Source organism: Pleurodeles waltl, chromosome 3_2 (assembly GCF_031143425.1).
Source record: "Pleurodeles waltl isolate 20211129_DDA chromosome 3_2, aPleWal1.hap1.20221129, whole genome shotgun sequence".
NCBI classification, from domain to species: domain Eukaryota; kingdom Metazoa; phylum Chordata; class Amphibia; order Caudata; family Salamandridae; genus Pleurodeles; species Pleurodeles waltl.
In genome coordinates, this window is record NC_090441.1 from 197,089,085 (window position 1) to 197,108,780 (window position 19,696).

A 19,696-nucleotide genomic window follows, 5' to 3' on the forward strand; every position below is an offset into this window, starting at 1 on the left:
AACTCATCAGAAAAGTCTGAATATCTAGAAAATAATAATAATGACCCACTATAAAACCTAATCAATTCGCACATCTTAATATGAAACTGAAAATTAATGACTAAACTTTGGAAAAATTGTAAAGCCATAAGGCCCAACATAACCTTATTTTGCTATAACAAATGTTTGCTTAGTACTCAAACACCGTAACGTGTAGAGCAATCTAAATAAAGGTAAATAAAGTGAAGTTAATAAGGTAAAAAGCTGCAAGCTACATCCTCAGTTCCATATTACAAAGCTGACTCGCTGTGTTCAAGGCTAAAACCAGTAACCGGTATACAGAAAGCCAACACTCACCTATCAGTCACAAAATCACATTAGTAAGAAAACCGCGTTCAGATCATTAAGCGGCGTTTCTGTGTACCAGTTCGTCAAATCGAAACCGGCAATCCGGGGGGAACTCCACTTATAGCGTCCACTCGGACGCTCCTCACATGAAAATAAAAAGCGGACTTAAACGCCAGCACCGGCTCCATCTTTGAGTAGTAAATCACAGCTGTACATCGATAGAAAATGAAATATGCCCCTTCACGGGCTGTCTAAAAAATAAATACCAAAACCTGTGCTTCTGTAACTAATTAATCAAGTCGAAACCGCCCACCAGAGGGGAAATCTATTCATAGAGTCCACTCGGACGCTCCTCTACAGATAGTGAGAACGGACTTAAAGTCCGACACAGGCGCCATCTTTAATTTGTAAACCACTACTAGAATTGGATTGAAATAAAATATGCCCAATCTCGGGCTGGCAGAAAATCATAATACAAATCATGTACTAGTAAAAATTAATCACAGCTAAGAAAGCAAAAAAGAAAAGACAAAAGAAAATAAACCAATAAAAAAATGTAAAAAAACAATAACAGACCGAAATCTACTTTAAAAATAAGATTAAAAATTAAAGTAGGACATACTACATTTATGCCATGCACAACCCTTAACCTCCAATAAGTAAATCTACAGAAAGATTGTAATGTACAAAGGCAGAGGTTCACATAACATATTTGACAGTTTTATCCACCATGACATGGCAGTTTTTATCTCTGATGTGATCTAAATCTGATCTTCGAAGGAACCATTTACCTAGAGCCTCTGTTTGTCTAGCTCCTCTTGAAGTGGCCACATACGTAGTCAGCAATTCTGTCTGGAATGCATGAAGAAACCATTCCCATGAATGACTTGTACGTCCGTACTGAAACTTACTTTTTTGCAGAGAGCCTTTGAGCCACCTGGCAGATTTTTTGCTGTCTGTCCCGGGATGGAAATGCTTTGTTTTGTGTGGTATCCAGCAGTGCTCTCAAGAAATTCAACCTTGTTGTGAGATGGATATGTAACTTTTGATTGTTGATGGTAAGGTACAGACTTTTGAACACTGTAAGGCAATGTGTGCGGGTCGGTCTGTGTGCATGTCTGTTTGTATGTGTGCGGGTATGTGTTGTTGTAGTGTATGTGTGCGTGTAGGGGGGTGTGTATGTTGATGTTGGGGGTGGGGTGGGGAGGGGGGTCCTGCCACATTTGGGGGGTGGTTGGGGGGGACCCCTATCAGTACCAGGGAAGGAATTCCTTGGCACTGATAGTGCCTACCGCCATGGATTACGTGGCGGTTCCAAACCACCCGAAATCCATGGCGGTATGCAGAGTCCTGATACCGCCGGTGGTCTGGTGATGGCCGCCCCGGCGGTCGGAGCGGAGAAGTGGCGGATGACCATGGCTGTAATCGCCATGGTCATAATTCCATTTTTTTTTTCTGCCGGCCTGTTGGCGGTATTACCGCCACTTCTCCCCCGCCCGCCAGGGTCGTAATGAGGGCCAATGTGCCTTCTCTGTTGGCGTAGGCAGATTTGGAAACTAATACAAAATAATGTTTTAATTTATGTGCAAATGTAGAACAATTCTCATATATTGCCAATTTCACAGATGTACTTGCATTTAGATTATTTGCGAGGTGTGAATTTCCTCATAGAATTTTACACATAACAGTATTTATTAGACAGATGGTGCAGTAGTCTGGGCATAATGATGGATGCTACTTGTTACATACATCCTTTTTAGATTCCTTCAAGATGCAAATATGCACATGGCGCTAAGGCTTGTCCGAATACTGCGGGGGACTCATCAGGGCTTCCGCTTCAACACATTTTTCAAAACTATCCAAGTGATTTACCTTAATATGTAACATCAGGGGTTTCTAATTACTTATTAGGACTCTCTCGTAAACTGAATCGTTACAACATATTTCTTGGATTCTGTATTCCTCACCTTGGTTTCCATGGCAATATTTCAACTTGCACCCTTGAAAAAGTCGTCATAGACGAAATAGGTGTCAGCTGCTTTCTGCCTGTGGAACATATATTTGATGCTGAACCCCTGAATTTCATCTCTCTCAATAAATGGATCTATGTTTCAAAGCCCATTGTTAAGGACTTTATGTTCTCCGGGTGTATCTTAAATGTAATGATATGGATTATATAAGTACATCGGGCTAAATGTTTTGGGCTAAGAAATATACCTGTAATACCAGGCATTAAGTAGAAATAGAAAGGTAATGAGCAGAACGCCTGAATTAATCTTAGCCACTCATAATTACTCAGAGTGCATGCCATATTGTTTTTGCCCACTGTGCTACTTTAAACAAAGACCAGCCATTTGTAAATCAGTTCTGACCCTGTTCCAGTAGTAGGGCTGCAGCTGAACTGCCACACTAGGTCTAGTCTAGTGGGGAACACAAGCAAGCTCAAGCCACTGTAAGCCTACTTAGTCCTCATCAGTGAGGTATAATTTGATACCTATTGAACAGTGAACATTAGACCCACATCTAGGCATGTCCGTCAAATAAAGGGCATCACACTAAGAAAAGGAAAAAGATGAGGTATTTAATGAAGGGACACTAATGGACATGTATGAATTTATTTCACATTGGAGATAATCCCTTTAGTGCTGCACTGGCTGTGAATTTCTAACTTCATCCTTTATAGAGCAGGAAAGTAATTACCAAAAGAGCTACAGGTGGGAAAGCCTGGAAACATGCCTCGGGGCTAGCAAGTAAAGTGCAGTATGGCTGAGGTGGGCTTCGTCGCTCTGACCACTAAGGAACCGGCATCAACTAAGAAGAACACAGGCCACGTAGTGGACTATGACCCCCTTCCCTGTCTCCGAGTCTAGTAAGGTAAACATACTGAAAGGAAGAAATCTTCATGCTGGGCAACCACAATTTGTACAGAAACAATACATGTAAATGCCTTTTTTAAAGCACTTTATCTTTTTTAGAGATTTTAAAACACATCTAATTTTTCGTTTTAACTGACAAACCTTCTAAGAAACCACACTGAAAAGAGAATGGGCAGGCAGGCAGTAGCTAAATATCATCGTAACTTTAAGGTACAACGCTCACACTGCTACCCCAGAGGAGTGCCCAAGAGGTAGTCACTGTGTGCTTAAGCATCTGTAAGGCAGTTCATGTTAGATCTTGCATCAGGGCTATTGGTCACTTTCAAATACCTCCAGTAGTAATTCCAGTGCTTAGTTTGAGCCAGTGTTTTTTTGTGCAGGGCACCTGCCCATAATTATCAACACTGGTACGTATGACAGTCTGACACATGGTGGCTGTTAGAAATGGGGTCTCTAGTTGGCAGAGGTATACACCCTTGTTCAAGTAGGGACCACAATCCTAGTCAGGATAAGTCACAGCGCAATCCAAATTGCCCTATGCTCACCCTCCAGTAGCTTGGCACTGAGCAATCAGGCTTAGCTTAGAAGGCAATGTGTAAAGTATTTGTGCAGAACTTATACAATAACGCAGTGAAAATACCACGAAAAGACACCACACAGGTTAAGAGAAAATAGAGAATATTTATCTGAACAAAATACTGTTGAAACAATGAAAATCCAATGTACACAAGCAAAGATACGCATTTTTAAAGATTAATTATGCGGAGTTGCAAATTTGGCCTGTTTTCTGAAGGGTACTCCGGTCCCCTTGATTCAGATTCACCTGGTATTTCATGTACTTTCCAATGGAAGTTATGTGGTACTGAACGATCAAAGTTGTTGCGGCATGCGACCCGGAATTGCCTACGCAATCTCGGTCTCGAAGGTCGTTACGTGTTGTGGACATGTTTTGTTTCCCCCCACACGAGAGATAAAAGTATCTGACATGTGGCCCCAACTGGGACTATTGCGGCGTCATTGATAGAGTCGTTCTCACCAATCTGACACCACCGGTGCTGGTCACGGAGTCACACGGACCCCCAGGTACAGTACATTTAGAAAACAAAGAACAGGGGTGTTGCACGGAGTCGGAAAGTGGCGTTGCAGGAGTCAGTGCTGAGTCAGTCTCTTACGGCTTTCGAGGAAAGAGGCATAGGTTCCGTGCTGTGAAGCAGGTGGAGGTGTGGCATCGGTTCCATCCGGATGCAGGGTCAGATGATGCATTTGTCATCCGCGATGCGTCGATTGCTTGTGACCCGGCGGGATCACTGGTCCCAGGCCCTCAAGACGTGATGTGTCGACTTTGCAGTGTCACGGATACCCTAAGTGATGTCAGCGGAGTCGCAGCAGCCTCGGACTTGCATCGCAGCCCCTGGTCGTTGCATGCAGCTAGGTCCACGTAGCGGGAGCAGGCTGTGGCATCGCTGGTGTCGGTGAAGTCATTTCAGAGACACTGCAGTCGGAAAACTAGCTAAAAGCTAGCTGGTGACGTCTTTGTTGGCTCTGAGGCTTCAGAAGAGGAGGCAAGTTCAATCCAAGCCCTTGGGGATCACTTTTGGGGAAGGTATAGCCCTTCCAGCAAAGTCAGAGGGCAGCTGTCCTTTTCAGCAAAGGAGGCCAGATGAGTCCTTTGGTCAGCCAGGCAGCTCCTCTGACAGAGTTCAGGTGTAGATCCAGAAGTGACTGAGATGATGGGGTCAGAGACCCAGTTTATATACCCAAAAATGCATTTGGAGTGGGAGAGACTTCAAAGAGTGGTTTTGAAGTGCAGAAGTTCCCTTTTCAGCCCAGTCCTTTCTGCCAGGGACCCTGTGGGGGGTTATCAGTCTTTTGTGTGAGGGCAGACCACTAGCCTTTGAAATGTAAGTGTCAGGCCCTCCACCCTTCCAGCCCAGGAAGACCCATTTGTAGGAAAGTACCATCTTGCCTGGCATGTTACCCCCATTTTTCACTGTATATATGTTGTTTTAGTTGTATGTGTCACTGGGACCCTGCCAGCCAGGGCCCCAGTGCTCATAAGTGTGCCCTGTATGTGTTACCTGTGTTATGACTAACTGTCTCACTGATGCTCTGCTATCCAGAACCTCAGTGGTTATGCTCTCTCATTTCTTTCCAAATTGTCACTAACAGGCTAGTGACCAATTTCACCAATTTACATTGACATACTGGAACACCCTTATAATTCCCTAGTATATGGTACTGAGGTACCCAGGGTATTGGGGTTCCAGGGGATCCCTATGGGCTGCAGCATTTCTTTTGCCACCCATAGGGAGCTCTGACAATTTTTACACAGGCCTGCCACTGCAGCCTGAGTGAAATAACGTCCACGTTATTTCACAGCCATTTACCACTGCACTTAAGTAACTTATAAGTCACCTATATGTCTAACCTTTACCTGGTAAAGGTTGGGTGCTAAGTTACTTAGTGTGTGGGCACCCTGGCACTAGCCAAGGTGCCCCCACATGGTTCAGAGCAAATTCCCCGGACTTTGTGTGTGCGGGGACACCATTACACGTGTGCACTACACATAGGTCACTACCTATGTGTAGCTTCACAATGGTAACTCCGAATATGGCCATGTAACATGTCTATGATCATGGAATTGCCCCCTCTATGCCATCCTGGCATTGTTGGCACAATCCCATGATCCCACGGGTCTCTAGCACAGACCCGGGTACTGCCAAACTGCCTTTTCAGGGGTTTCACTGCAGCTGCTGCTGCTGCCAACCCCTCAGACAGGTTTCTGCCCTCCGGGGGTCCAGCCAGGCTTGGCCCAGGAAGGCAGAACAAAGGACTTCCTCAGAGAGAGGGTGTTACACCCTCTCCCTTTGGAAAAAGGTTTTAAGGCAGGGGAGGAGTAGCCTCCCCCAGCCTCTGGAAATGCTTTCATGGGCACAGATGGTGCCCATTTCTGCATAAGCCAGTCTACACCGGTTCAGGGACCCCTCAGCCCTGCTCTGGCGCAAAACTGGACAAAGGAAAGGGGAGTGACCACTCCCCTGAACTGCACCTCCCCTGGGAGGTGCCCAGAGCTCCTCCAGTGTGCTCCAGACCTCTGCCATCTTGGAAACAGAGGTGCTGCTGGCACACTGGACTGCTCTGAGTGGCCAGGGCCAGCAGGTGACGTCAGAGACTCCTTCTGATAGGCTCCTTCAGGTGTTGCTAGCCTATCCTCTCTCCTAAGAAGCCAAACCCTCTTTTCTGGCTATTTAGGGTCTCTGCTTTGGGGAATTCCTTAGATAACGAATGCAAGAGCTCATCAGAGTTCCTCTGCATCTCTCTCTTCACCTTCTGCCAAGGAATCGACTGCTGACCGTGCTGGAAGCCTGCAAAACTGCAACAAAGTAGCAAAGATGACTACTGCGACACTGTAGCGCTGATCCTGCCGCCTTCTTGACTGTTTTCCTGGTGGTGCATGCTGTGGGGGTAGTCTGCCTCCTCTCTGCACTAGAAGCTCCAAAGAAATCTCCCGTGGGTCGACGGAATCTTCCCCCTGCAACCGCAGGCACCAAAGAACTGCATTACTGGTCCTCTGGGTCTCCTCTCAGCACGACGAGCGAGGTCCCTTGAACTCAGCAACTCTGTCCAAGTGACTCCCACAGTCCAGTGACTCTTCAGTCCAAGTTTGGTGGAGGTAAGTCCTTGCCTCCCCACGCCAGACTGCATTGCTGGGAACCGCGTCTTTTGCAGCTACTCCGGCTCCTGTGCACTTTTCCAGGATTTCCTTTGTGCACAGCCAAGCCTGGGTCCACGGCACTCTAACCTGCATTGCACGACCTCCTGAGTTGTCTTCCGGCGGCGTGGGACTCTCTTGTGCAACTTCGGGTGAGCACCGTTTCACGCCACTTCGTAGTGCCTGTTCCGGCACTGCTGCGGGTGCTGCCTGCTTCTGAGAGGGCTCTTTGTCTTGCTGGACGGCCCCTCTGTCCCCTCACACAATTGGCGACATCCTGGTCCCGCCTGGGCCACAGCAGCATCCAAAAACCCTAACCGCGAGCTTTGCAGCTAGCAAGGCTTGTTTGCGGTCTTTCTTCAGGAAAACACTTCTGCACGACTCTTCACGACGTGGGACATCCATCCTCCAAAGGGGAAGTTTCTAGCCCTTGTCGTTCTTGCAGAATCCTCAGCTTCTACTGTCCAGTAGCAGCTTCTTTGCACCCACAGCTGGCATTTCCTGGGCATCTGCCCACTCTCGACTTGATCGTGACTTTTGGACTTGGTCCCCTTGTTACACAGGTACTCTCGTCTGGAAATCCATCGTTGTTGCATTGCTGGTGTTGGTCTTTCCTGCAGAATTCCCCTATCACGACTTCTGTGCTCTTTGGGGAACTTCAGTGCACTTTGCACTCACTTTTCAGGGTCTTGGGGTGGGCTATTTTTCTAACCCTCACTGTTTCCTTACAGTCCCAGGGACCCTCTACAAGGTCACATAGGTTTGGGGTCCATTCGTGGTTCGCATTCCACTTTTGGAGTATATGGTTTGTGTTGCCCCTATCCCTATGTGCCCCCATTGCATCCTATTGTAACTATACATTGTTTGCACTGTTTTCTATTGCTATACTGCATATTTTTGGTCTTGTGTACATATATCTTGTGTATATTTGCTATCCTCATACTGAGGGTACTCACTGAGATACTTTTGGCATATTGTCATAAAAAATAAAGTACCTTTATTTTTAGTATATCTGTGTATTGTGTTTTCTTATGATATTGTGCAAGTGACACTAGTGGTACTGTAGGAGCTTCACTCGTCTTCTAGTTCAGCCTAAGCTGCTCTGCTAAGCTACCATTTTCTATCAGCCTAAGCTGCTAGACACCCCTATACACTAATAAGGGATACCTGGGCCTGGTGCAAGGTGTAAGTACCCCTTGGTACTCACTACAAGCCAGTCCAGCCTCCTACATTGGTTGTGCAGCGGTGGGATAAGTACTTTGCAACTACTTACCACTTTTGTCATTGTACTTTTCATAAGAGAAAAATATACAAAACAAGTTCAGTGTATGTACACCTAACCAAAAAGTTTTGCTTTTCTCCTTTCACTTCTTTGCTTAGTGCTGAAAAGTACCTCTAAACTTTCTAAAAAGTTTTTAAAAAGTTTTAAAAGTTTTTTTTTCTGTCTTTCAAAAAGTTCTGAAAAACTTTTTCTCACTTTTTCTATCACTTAAACACTTTCTAAAATGTCTGGCACAGGCCAAACTGTTGATCTGTCCAAACTTGCTTATGATCACCTTAGCTGGAAAGGAGCAAGGAGTCTCTGCATAGAAAGAGGTTTAAGTGTAGGGAAGAATCCCTCTAGAGAACGGTTGGTTAATATGCTTGTTGAACAGGATAAGGCCAGAGGTGGCACTTCTGTTGAAAAGTTAGCTGATGGTTCCCAATCTGACCCTGGGGCACCCCTAGCAAAAGATTTAGAAGGAAAACTTCCTAGCCTGCCCACTAGCATAGCTGGTACTGATGTAGAGTCACATCACAGTAATAGTGTTGCCTCACATCACAGTAAGAGTATTCCTTCTCATCATAGTAGAAGTGCTGTTTCTGTTAGCCAGGCTGTTAGAGTGCCATCTGTTAGGGCCAGGTCTCCTTCTGTTCATTCTCAGCATACTTCTGTTTCTAGACATGCCTCTCCCACCCACCCTGATGACAGAATGTTAGAAAGGGAGCTCAATAGATTGAGAGTGGAACAATCCAGGCTGAAGCTCAAGAAGCAACAGCTGGATTTAGATAGGCAGTCCTTGGAGATAGAAAGAGAAAGACAGAAATTGGGTGTTGAAACCCATGGTGGCAGCAGCAGTATTCCCAATAGTCATCCTGCAAGAGAGCATGCATGATTCTAGGAATCTTCACAAGATAGTTCCCCCTTATAAGGAGGGGGATGACATTAACAAGTGGTTTTCTGCACTTGAGAGGGCCTGTGTTGTACAGGATGTCCCTCAAAGGCAGTGGGCTGCTATCCTATGGCTATCATTTAGTGGAAAGGGTAGGGATAGGCTCCTTACTGTGACAGAAAGTGATGCCAATAATTTCAACGTTCTTAAGAATGCACTCCTAGATGGTTATGGCTTAACCACTGAACAGTACAGGATGAAGTTCAGAGAAACCAAAAAGGAGTCTTCACAAGACTGGGTAGACTTTGTTGACCATTCAGTGAAGGCCTTGGAGGGGTGGTTACATGGCAGTAAAGTTACTGATTATGAAAGCCTGTATAACTTAATCTTGAGAGAGCATATTCTTAATAATTGTGTGTCTGATTTGTTGCACCAGTACCTGGTGGACTCTGATCTGACCTCTCCCCAAGAATTGGGAAAGAAGGCAGCCAAATGGGTCAGAACAAGGGTGAACAGAAAAGTTCATACAGGGGGCGACAAAGATGGCAAGAAGAAGTATGGTAAGTCTTCTGACAAGGGTGGGGACAAATCTAAAAATGAGTCTTCATCAGGCCCACAAAAACACTCTGGTGGGGGTGGTGGGCCCAAATCCTCTTCAAATCAAAACAAAGAAAAGAAACCATGGTGCTATTTATGTAAAATAAAAGGCCATTGGACAACAGATCACAGTTGCCCAAAGAAAAGCACCAAGCCTCCTACCACTACCACTACCACTACTCTGCTTACGTAAAGGCCATGTGGAAGGAGTGTGGTGTGACATACAAGTTCACTACACCCTATCATCCACAAACAAATGGACTGGTGGAGAGATTTAACAAAACTCTCAAAGGCATGATTATGGGACTCCCTGAAAAACTCCGCAGGAGATGGGATATCCTCTTACCTTGCCTCTTTTTTGCTTACAGGGAGGTACCCCAGAAAGGAGTGGGCTTCAGCCCCTTTGAACTCCTATTTGGTCACCCTGTGAGAGGTCCTCTAACACTTGTTAAGGAGGGTTGGGAACAACCTTTAAAAGCTCCAAAGCAAGACATAGTGGACTATGTACTTGGCCTCAGATCAAGGATGGCTGAGTACATGAAAAAGGCCAGTAAAAACCTTCCGGCCAGCCAAGAGCTCCAAAAGCAATGGCATGACCAGAAGGCTGTTTTGGTTCAGTACCAACCAGGGCAGAAAGTGTGGGTCTTGGAGCCTGTGGCCCCAAGAGCACTCCAAGATAAATGGAGTGGACCCCACATAATTGTTGAAAAGAAGGGTAAAGTCACCTACTTAGTTGACTTAGGCACTGCCAGGAGTCCCCTTAGGGTGCTCCATGTCAATCGCCTGAAACCCTACTATGACAGGGCTGATCTCACCCTGCTCATGGCAACTGATGAGGGACAGGAAGAAGAGAGTGACCCTCTCCCTGATCTTTTGTCTTCCACAGAACAAGATGCTCTAGTGGAAGGTGTAGTTTTGGCAGATTGTCTTACTGCTGAGCAGAAAGACCACTGCATAAATCTCCTGGGTCAGTTTTCTGAACTCTTCTCTACTGTGCCAGGTACCACTTCTTGGTGTGAGCACACTATAGATACTGGAGACAGCTTGCCTGTCAAAAGTAAAATCTGTAGGCAGCCTGACCATGTCAGAGACTGCATAAAGCAAGAGGTGCAGAAAATGCTTGAACTGGGAGTGGTTGAGCACTCTGAAAGTCCATGGGCCTCTCCTGTGGTACTTGTACCAAAACCTCATTCCAAGGATGGAAAGAAGGAAATGCGGTTTTGTGTTGACTACAGAGGTCTCAACCAGGTAACCAAAACTGATGCTCACCCTATACCCAGGGCAGATGAGCTCATAGATACACTGGCATCTGCCAAGTATCTAAGCACTTTTGATTTGACTGCAGGGTATTGGCAGATCAAATTATCAGAAGATGCAAAAGCAAAAACTGCACTTTCAACCATTGGAGGCCATTACCAATTCACAGTAATGCCTTTTGGATTGAAAAATGCACCTGCCACTTTTCAAAGGTTGGTGAACACAGTCCTGCAAGAGCTGGAAGCTTTTAGTGCAGCATATCTAGATGATATAGCTGTCTTTAGCTCCAGCTGGGATGATCACCTGGTCCACCTATGAAAAGTCTTGGAGGTCCTGCAAAAGGCAGGCCTCACTATCAAGGCTTCATAGTGCCAGATAGGGCAGGGGAAAGTGGTTCATCTGGGACACCTGGTAGGTGGAGAACAGATTGCACCACTTCAGGGGAAAATCCAAACTATTATAGATTGGGTTCCCCCTACTACTCAGACTCAGGTGAGAGCCTTTTTAGGCCTCACTGGGTACTATAGGAGGTTCATAAAGAACTATGGCTCCATTGCAGCCCCTCCTAATGACCTCACATCCAAAAAGATGCCTAAAAAGGTATTATGGACAGCAAACTGTCAGAAAGCTTTTGAGGAGCTGAAGCAGGCCATGTGCTCTGCACCTGTCCTGAAAAGCCCCTGTTACTCCAAGAAATTAATTGTCCAAACTGATGCATCTGAATTAGGGGTAGGGGCAGTCTTATCACAACTTAATTCTGAGGGCCAGGATCAACCTGTTGCTTTTATCAGCAGGAGGTTGACCCCTAGAGAAAAGCGTTGGTCTGCCATAGAGAGGGAGGCCTTTGCTGTGGTCTGGGCACTGAAGAAGTTGAGGCCATACCTGTTTGGCACCCACTTCATTGTTCAGACAGACCACAAACCTCTACTTTGGCTAAAACAAATGAAAGGTGAAAACCCTAAATTGTTGAGGTGGTCCATATCCCTACAGGGAATGGATTATACAGTGGAACATAGACCTGGGAGTACCCACTCCAATGCAGATGGACTCTCCAGATATTTCCACTTAGACAATGAAGACTCATCAGGTCATGGCTAGTCTTATTGTCCTTCGTTTGGGGCGGGGTTGTGTAGGAAAGTACCATCTTGCCTGGCATGTTACCCCCATTTTTCACTGTATATATGTTGTTTTAGTTGTATGTGTCACTGGGACCCTGCCAGCCAGGGCCCCAGTGCTCATAAGTGTGCCCTGTATGTGTTACCTGTGTTATGACTAACTGTCTCACTGAGGCTCTGCTATCCAGAACCTCAGTGGTTATGCTCTCTCATTTCTTTCAAAATTGTCACTAACAGGCTAGTGACCAATTTCACCAATTTACATTGGCATACTGGAACACCCTTATAATTCCCTAGTATATGGTACTGAGGTACCCAGGGTATTGGGGTTCCAGGGGATCCCTATGGGCTGCTGCATTTCTTTTGCAACCCATAGCGAGCTCTGACAATTCTTACACAGGCCTTCCACTGCAGCCTGAGTGAAATAACGTCCACGCTATTTCACAGCCATTTACCACTGCACTTAAGTAACTTATAAGTCACCTATATGTCTAACCTTTACCTGGTAAAGGTTGGGTGCTAAGTTACTTAGTGTGTGGGCACCCTGGCACTAGCCAAGGTGCCCCCACATGGTTCAGGTCAAATTCCCCGGACTTTGTGAGTGCGGGGACACCATTACACGCGTGCACTACACATAGGTCACTACCTATGTGTAGCTTCACAATGGTAACTCCGAATATGGCCATGTAACATGTCTATGATCATGGAATTGCCCCCTCTATGCCATCCTGGCATTGTTGGCACAATCCCATGATCCCACGGGTCTCTAGCACAGACCCGGGTACTGCCAAACTGCCTTTTCAGGGGTTTCACTGCAGCTGCTGCTGCTGCCAACGCCTCAGACAGGTTTCTGCCCTCCTGGGGTCCAGCCAGGCTTAGCCCAGGAAGGCAGAACAAAGGACTTCCTCAGAGAGAGGGTGTTACACCCTCTCCCTTTGGAAAAAGGTGTTAAGGCAGGGGAGGAGTAGCCTCCCCAGCCTCTGGAAATGCTTTCATGGGCACAGATGGTGCCCATTTCTGCATAAGCCAGTCTACACCGGTTCAGGGACCCCTCAGCCCTGCTCTGGCGCGCAACTGGACAAAGGAAAGGGGAGTGACCACTCCCCTGAACTGCACCTCCCCTGGGAGGTGCCCAGAGCTCCTCCAGTGTGCTCCAGACCTCTGCCATCTTGGAAACAGAGGTGCTGCTGGCACACTGGACTGCTCTGAGTGGCCAGGGCCAGCAGGTGACGTCAGAGACTCCTTCTGATAGGCTCCTTCAGGTGTTGCTAGCCTATCCTCTCTCCTAAGTAGCCAAACCCTCTTTTCTGGCTATTTAGGGTCTCTGCTTTGGGGAATTCCTTAGATAACGAATGCAAGAGCTCATCAGAGTTCCTCTGCATCTTTCTCTTCACCTTCTGCCAAGGAATCGACTGCTGACCGCGCTGGAAGCCTGCAAAACTGCAACAAAGTAGCAAAGACGACTACTGCAACACTGTAGCGCTGATCCTGCCGCCTTCTCGACTGTTTTCCTGGTGGTGCATGCTGTGGGGGTAGTCTGCCTCCTCTCTGCACTAGAAGCTACGAAGAAATCTCCTGTGGGTCGACGGAATCTTCCCCCTGCAACCGCAGGCACCAAAGAACTGCATTACCGGTCCTCTGGGTCTCCTCTCAGCACGACGAGCGAGGTCCCTTGAACTCAGCAACTCTGTCCAAGTGACTCCCACAGTCCAGTGACTCTTCAGTCAAAGTTTGGTGGAGGTAAGTCCTTGCCTCCCCACGCCAGACTGCATTGCTGGGAACCGCGTCTTTTGCAGCTACTCCGGCTCCTGTGCACTTTTCCAAGATTTCCTTTGTGCACAGCCAAGCCTGGGTCCACGGCACTCTAATCTGCATTGCACGACCTCCTGAGTTGTCCTCCGGCGGCGTGGGACTCTCTTGTGCAACTTCGGGTGAGCACCGTTTCACACCACTTCGTAGTGCCTGTTCCGGCACTTCTGCGGGTGCTGCCTGCTTCTGAGAGGGCTCCTTGTCTTGCTGGACACCCCCTCTGTCCCCTCACGCAATTGGCGACATCCTGGTCCCTCCTGGGCCGCAGCAGCATCCAAAAACCCTAACCGCGAGCTTTGTAGCTAGCAAGGCTTGTTTGCGGTCTTTCTTCAGGAAAACACTTCTGCACGACTCTTCAAGACGTGGGACATCCATCCTCCAAAGGGGAAGTTTCTAGCCCTTGTCGTTCTTGCAGAATCCTCAGCATCTACTGTCCAGTAGCTGCTTCTTTGCACCCACAGCTGGCATTTCCTGGGCATCTGCCCACTCTCGACTTGATCGTGACTTTTGGACTTGGTCCCCTTGTTACACAGGTACTCTCGTCTGGAAATCCATCGTTGTTGCATTGCTGGTGTTGGTCTTTTCTGCAGAATTCCCCTATCACGACTTCTGTGCTCTTTGGGGAACTTCAGTGCACTTTGCACTCACTTTTCAGGGTCTTGGGGTGGGCTATTTTTCTAACCCTCACTGTTTCCTTACAGTCCCAGCGACCCTCTACAAGGTCACATAGGTTTGGGGTCCATTCGTGGTTCGCATTCCACTTTTGGAGTATATGGTTTGTGTTGCCCCTATCCCTATGTGCCCCATTGCATCCTATTGTAACTATACATTGTTTGCACTGTTTTCTATTGCTATACTGCATATTTTTGGTCTTGTGTACATATATCTTGTGTATATTTGCTATCCTCATACTGAGGGTACTCACTGAGATACTTTTGGCATATTGTCATAAAAAATAAATTACCTTTATTTTTAGTATATCTGTGTATTGTGTTTTCTTACGATATTGTGCAAGTGACACTAGTGGTACTGTAGGAGCTTCACTCGTCTCCTAGTTCAGCCTAAGCTGCTCTGCTAAGCTACCATTTTCTATCAGCCTAAGCTGCTAGACACCCCTATACACTAATAAGGGATACCTGGGCCTGGTGCAAGGTGTAAGTACCCCTTGGTACTCACTACAAGCCAGTCCAGCCTCCTACACCATTCAATATGCAGATGAATGCAGATGTGACTGAGTGCCTGATTCCGACCCTGGCAGTCTTCAGGCCGACAGGGTTGCAATGGCAGTCTGACCGCCACCAAAGTGGTGGTCCAACTGCTTTGACGGTGGTCTGACCACCACATTATGATCATGGCGGTCGTGGAGCGGTGTTACCGCCAGCACTGCCATTTCTCCTTCACAGGAGGGACTCGTGGTACTAAACTGCTGTGCTAAAAGCAATGCCGCTTTGGGGATTATGACGCCCCTTTCCGCCGGCTTACACACGGCGGTAGCACCGCCATGAGCAGGGCAGTGCAGGGGCCCCCCTGCCCAGCCCCGTCGCAATGTTCATTGTCTGTTTTGCAGTGAACATTGCAATGGGTGCTGGTGCACCCTATGCACTACAGCATTGCCGCCAGCTCTATTATGAGGCCGCGTCAATGTTGTAGGCTGTTCCCCGCTGGGCCAGCAGGCAGAAAATTTGTGGTTAGTGAAAAGTGGTGCTGCCGGGGACCAGCATGGCCTAGGAGGACTCAAACCAGGAGGGGGAGTCACAGGAGACCCTCAGCAACATGAAGAGTCCACAGGAGCAGAGGCAGCACCCACAGGAGTCCCACTGGACGGGGACACAGAAGTTGCAGAGGGAGCCCAGACAGCACTACAGGAAGGGATCCCATGCCGCAGGAGAACCATGCAGAGGGTTGTGCGTCGCAGGAAGGAGTGCTGGGGACTGGAGCTACAAGTCACCTGAAGATCCCTTGGAGGAGATGCAAACAAGCCTTGGGAGCTGCAAGAAACGCGGTGCACGGGGGTACTGTCCTACGTGGGAAAGCAAAGGCTTACCTCTACCAAAGTTGGACCGCTGGCACAGAGGACCAAGAGGACTACTCTGGACCACCAACTGTGATGCAGGATCCATGGAGCTTAGGATAGGAGGAGAGCCATGCAGCCAGTCGTCGTCGCAGCAGGTGCCTGCGAATCCAGGAGAGTGACTCCTTCAACCCAAGGGAGATTCCTTCTTCTTGTGCAGGCTGAAAAGTTGCTGTCTTCTGAGGATTCACAGCCAGGAAAATGTTGCAAAGCTGGCAGGAGCTGTGGAAACAAAGTTGCAGAATAGTCTTCTTCGTGAATTGCAGCCTTGTCGGTTCCTGGAGGGTCCAGTCGCGGTTCCAGTGGCCAGAAGTTGAAGTGGAGGTTGCAGAGGAGTACTGCTGGAATCTTGCAAGCCGAATCTGAAAGACAGACCCTAAATAGCCTTGAAAGGGGGATTGGTCACCTAGCTAGGTAAGAACCTGTCAGGAGGGGCACTGATATCACCTGTGTGGACTCGCCACTCAGATGCTCCCAGAGTTCCCTGCCAACCTTGGAAACAAGATGGCAGAACCCAGGGACCCTCTGGAGGAGCTCTGAGCACCACCACAGAGGTGTAGATGGACAGGGGAGTGGACAGTCCCCTTTCCATTGTCTAGTTTCGGGCCAGAGCAGAGACAAGGGGTCCCTGAAACAGTGTGGACTGGTTTATGCACGAAGGGCACCAAATGTGCCCTTCGAGGCATACTATTGGCTTGAGGAGGCTGCCCCTCCCAAGCAAGTCACACATATTTCCGAAGGGAGAGAGTGCTACCTCCCTCTCCCAAAGGAAATCCTTTGTTATGCCCTCCTGGGCCTGATCAGATCAAGCAGCAGGAGGGCCGAAACCTGTCTGAGGGGTGACAGCAGCTTGGGCTGCTCAGAAAACCCTGTAAGGCTGGTTGTAGCAATGCTGGGGGTCCTCTAAGGAGCCCCCAGAGTGCATGGAATCATACTTCCAACACTTGCAACAGTATTGTGGTATGATTCTGGCATGTTTGATACCAAACATTCCCAGTTACCATTATGTAGCTGGACATAGGTAGTCTAGTAAACACGTAAAATTACGTCCCCACACTCACAGGAAAATGGATCTGGAGTTTGTGGGGGCACCTCTGCTAGAGCAGAGGTGCCCTCACACACAAGTACCTGCACCCTGCCCTCTGGGTTGAGAGGGCCTACCATAGGGGTGACTTACAGTGACCTGGTGCAGTGACCTTTAGTGAAAACGGGTGCGTGCACCCGTTTCACGCAGACTGCAATGGCAGGCCTGCAGAACTCTTTGCATGCGCTTCCTATGAGTGGCAGAATAACTGCTGCAGCCCATAGGGATCCCCTGGTATCCCAATGCCCTGGGTACCTACGTACCATATACTAGGGACTTACATGGGGGGACCAGTATGCCAATTGTGGGAAGAAAAAGGTACAGTTATCAAGTTAGAAGGGAGAGAGCATAATCACTGGGGTCCTGGTTAGCCAGATCCCAGTGAAAACAGTCAAACACACTGACAACAGGCAGAAAATGGGCGTAACCATGCTATGAAAGAGGGCACTTTCCTACAAAAATGCAGACCTCTCTTTTGACCCCTCCGTCAAGGCAATCTGCCAGTACCCTGATGTCAAATCAAAAGTACTGAGGAATTTGGTAGCGCCTAGCCAGTCAATGAGCTCATCAGCTTGGGGAATGGGGTGTGCATCAGTTTTGGTGATGGAGTTGAGACCCCGGTAATCCACGCAGAACCAAAGTTTTGGTTTGGCGCCCAGTGGGGCAGCCTTTGTACCAGCACCACAGGGCTGAACCAGGGACTGCTGCAGGTCTCTATCATCCCTAGAGCTAGCATCTTCGCAACTGCATTCTTGATGCTGGCCTTCACCCTGTCTGACAACCGGTAAATTTTGTTCTTCAAGGGTGACTGTCTCCCGTGTCAATGTCGAGGACAAACAGGTGTGTGAGTCCAGGCATGAGGGAAAACAGAGAGGAGTACTGCTCCAATAACTGGTAACAGTCACCTCGCTGGTCCAGGGTCAGGGAGTCAGAGAGACTGACACCCTCCACTAACCCATCACCCTCCTGTGCAGACAGGAGGTCGGGGAGAGGTTCACTCTCCTTCTCCACACCCTCATCTGTCACCAGGAGCATGCTGCCTTCAGACCTCTCTAAATGAGACTTCAGTCTGTTGACATGGAGCACCCTTAGGGGGTTGCTTGGGGACTGGAGATCAACTAAGTAAGTTGCCTCCCCCTTACGCTCCTCGATCTCATATGGACCAGTCCAGTGATCCTGGAGAGCTCTGGGCTCTACTGGTTCCATAACCCACACTTTGTCTCCAGAATGAAACTCCACCAGAGTAGCCTTCTGGTCATACCAGCATTTCATATCCTCTTGACTGGCCTCGAGGTTGTTCTTGGCCTTTTTTCCAGAAGCGGTGCATCTGGTTGCAGAGAGCCAACATGTAGCTGACCGCATCCTGGGGGGGTTTCCTGGGAGCTTTCGCCCACCCCTCCCTGACAATGCTTAAGGGTCCCCTAACAGGGTACCTGTGGAGGAGCTCAATGGCAGTGAACCCTAACCCCTTCTGGGGTACCTCTCTATAAGCAAAGAGAAGGCATGGTAAGATGACGTCCCACTTATGCCACATGGCTTCAGGCAGGCCTGTGATCAGGCCCTTCAAGGTCTTGTTAAATCTCCCAATGAGACCATTGGATTGAGGATGTTAGGGTGAGGTGAATTTGTAGATTACACCACACACATCCCACATGGACTTCATGTATGCAGACATGAAGTTAGTGCCTCTGTCAGACACTATTTCCTTGGGGAACCCAACATGGGTAAAGATCCCCATCAGAGTTCTGGTCATCACTGGTGCAGTCACCGGCCTCAGAGGTATTGCCTCTGGGTGGTGGGTGGCATGGTCCACCAAAACCAGGATAAACATGTTGCCTAGGGCAGTTTTGGGGTCCAATGGACCAATGATGTTGATGCCCACCCTTTCAAAGGGGGTGCCAATGACAGAAAGTGGGATCAGGGGAGCCTTTAGCTTTTTCTGTGTCTTCCCACTGGCCTGGCAGGTGGGACAGTACCTACAGAATGTATCTGAGGCTGTCCAAATTTGGGGCCAATAAAAGTGGGTGACAAGCCTGGCAAAGGCCTTGCCCTAAATGTCCGGACAGGGGCATGTCGTGAGTCAGGCCCAGTAGAAAGGCCCGGTAACACTAGAGGACCACCAGCACACGTACTGCCCCAGTACCCAGAACCCTAGGCTCACTGTAAAGGAGATCATTCTCCCAGTAGATAAGGTGATCCCCGGAGGCTTCACCTGCTGCTTGGGTTGAGCCCTGTTGCCTCAAGCCCTCAAGAGTGAGTAAGGAATCTTTTCAAGAATAAAACTTTAAGGATGATCTCCAGCTGTTATTCTTGCTTGTGCTACCTTGAAAATATATGTTTATTCTATTGAACACATTGAAGAGTGTTCTGACCAACTAGGCACTGATGTTCTTGCAAAGTGCCACTCAATGCTGGTGCCTTAAAGATATATAGATAATGAGGGGCATATTTACTAAACTTTTGCGTCAGGGCTGTGTCACTTTTGTGGCACAGCCCTGACACAAAATCATTTTTGTTATTTACTAAGTCATTCAAAGCCACTTTGAGTGGTTTAACAAATACAAAGTAATGCAAGGCAGCGGGCAGAGCTGGCTTGTGGTACCTTATGTTGGGAAGGCGTTCAATGGTCAGAGCAGGGGCGTTCCCATGCCTCCCCACAAGGGTTATAGCACATTCCCATATTTACAAAGACTTA

At 48.1% G+C, this 19,696-nt stretch overlaps 1 protein-coding gene across 2 annotated transcripts in view; it reads right to left on the bottom strand.

Annotated features, from left to right (window-relative positions):
- The window catches only part of SPEG (striated muscle enriched protein kinase), a 1,321,813-nt gene that overhangs the window by 957,467 nt on the left and 344,650 nt on the right, over positions 1-19,696 (bottom strand). The gene's annotated exons all lie outside the window — the stretch shown is intronic.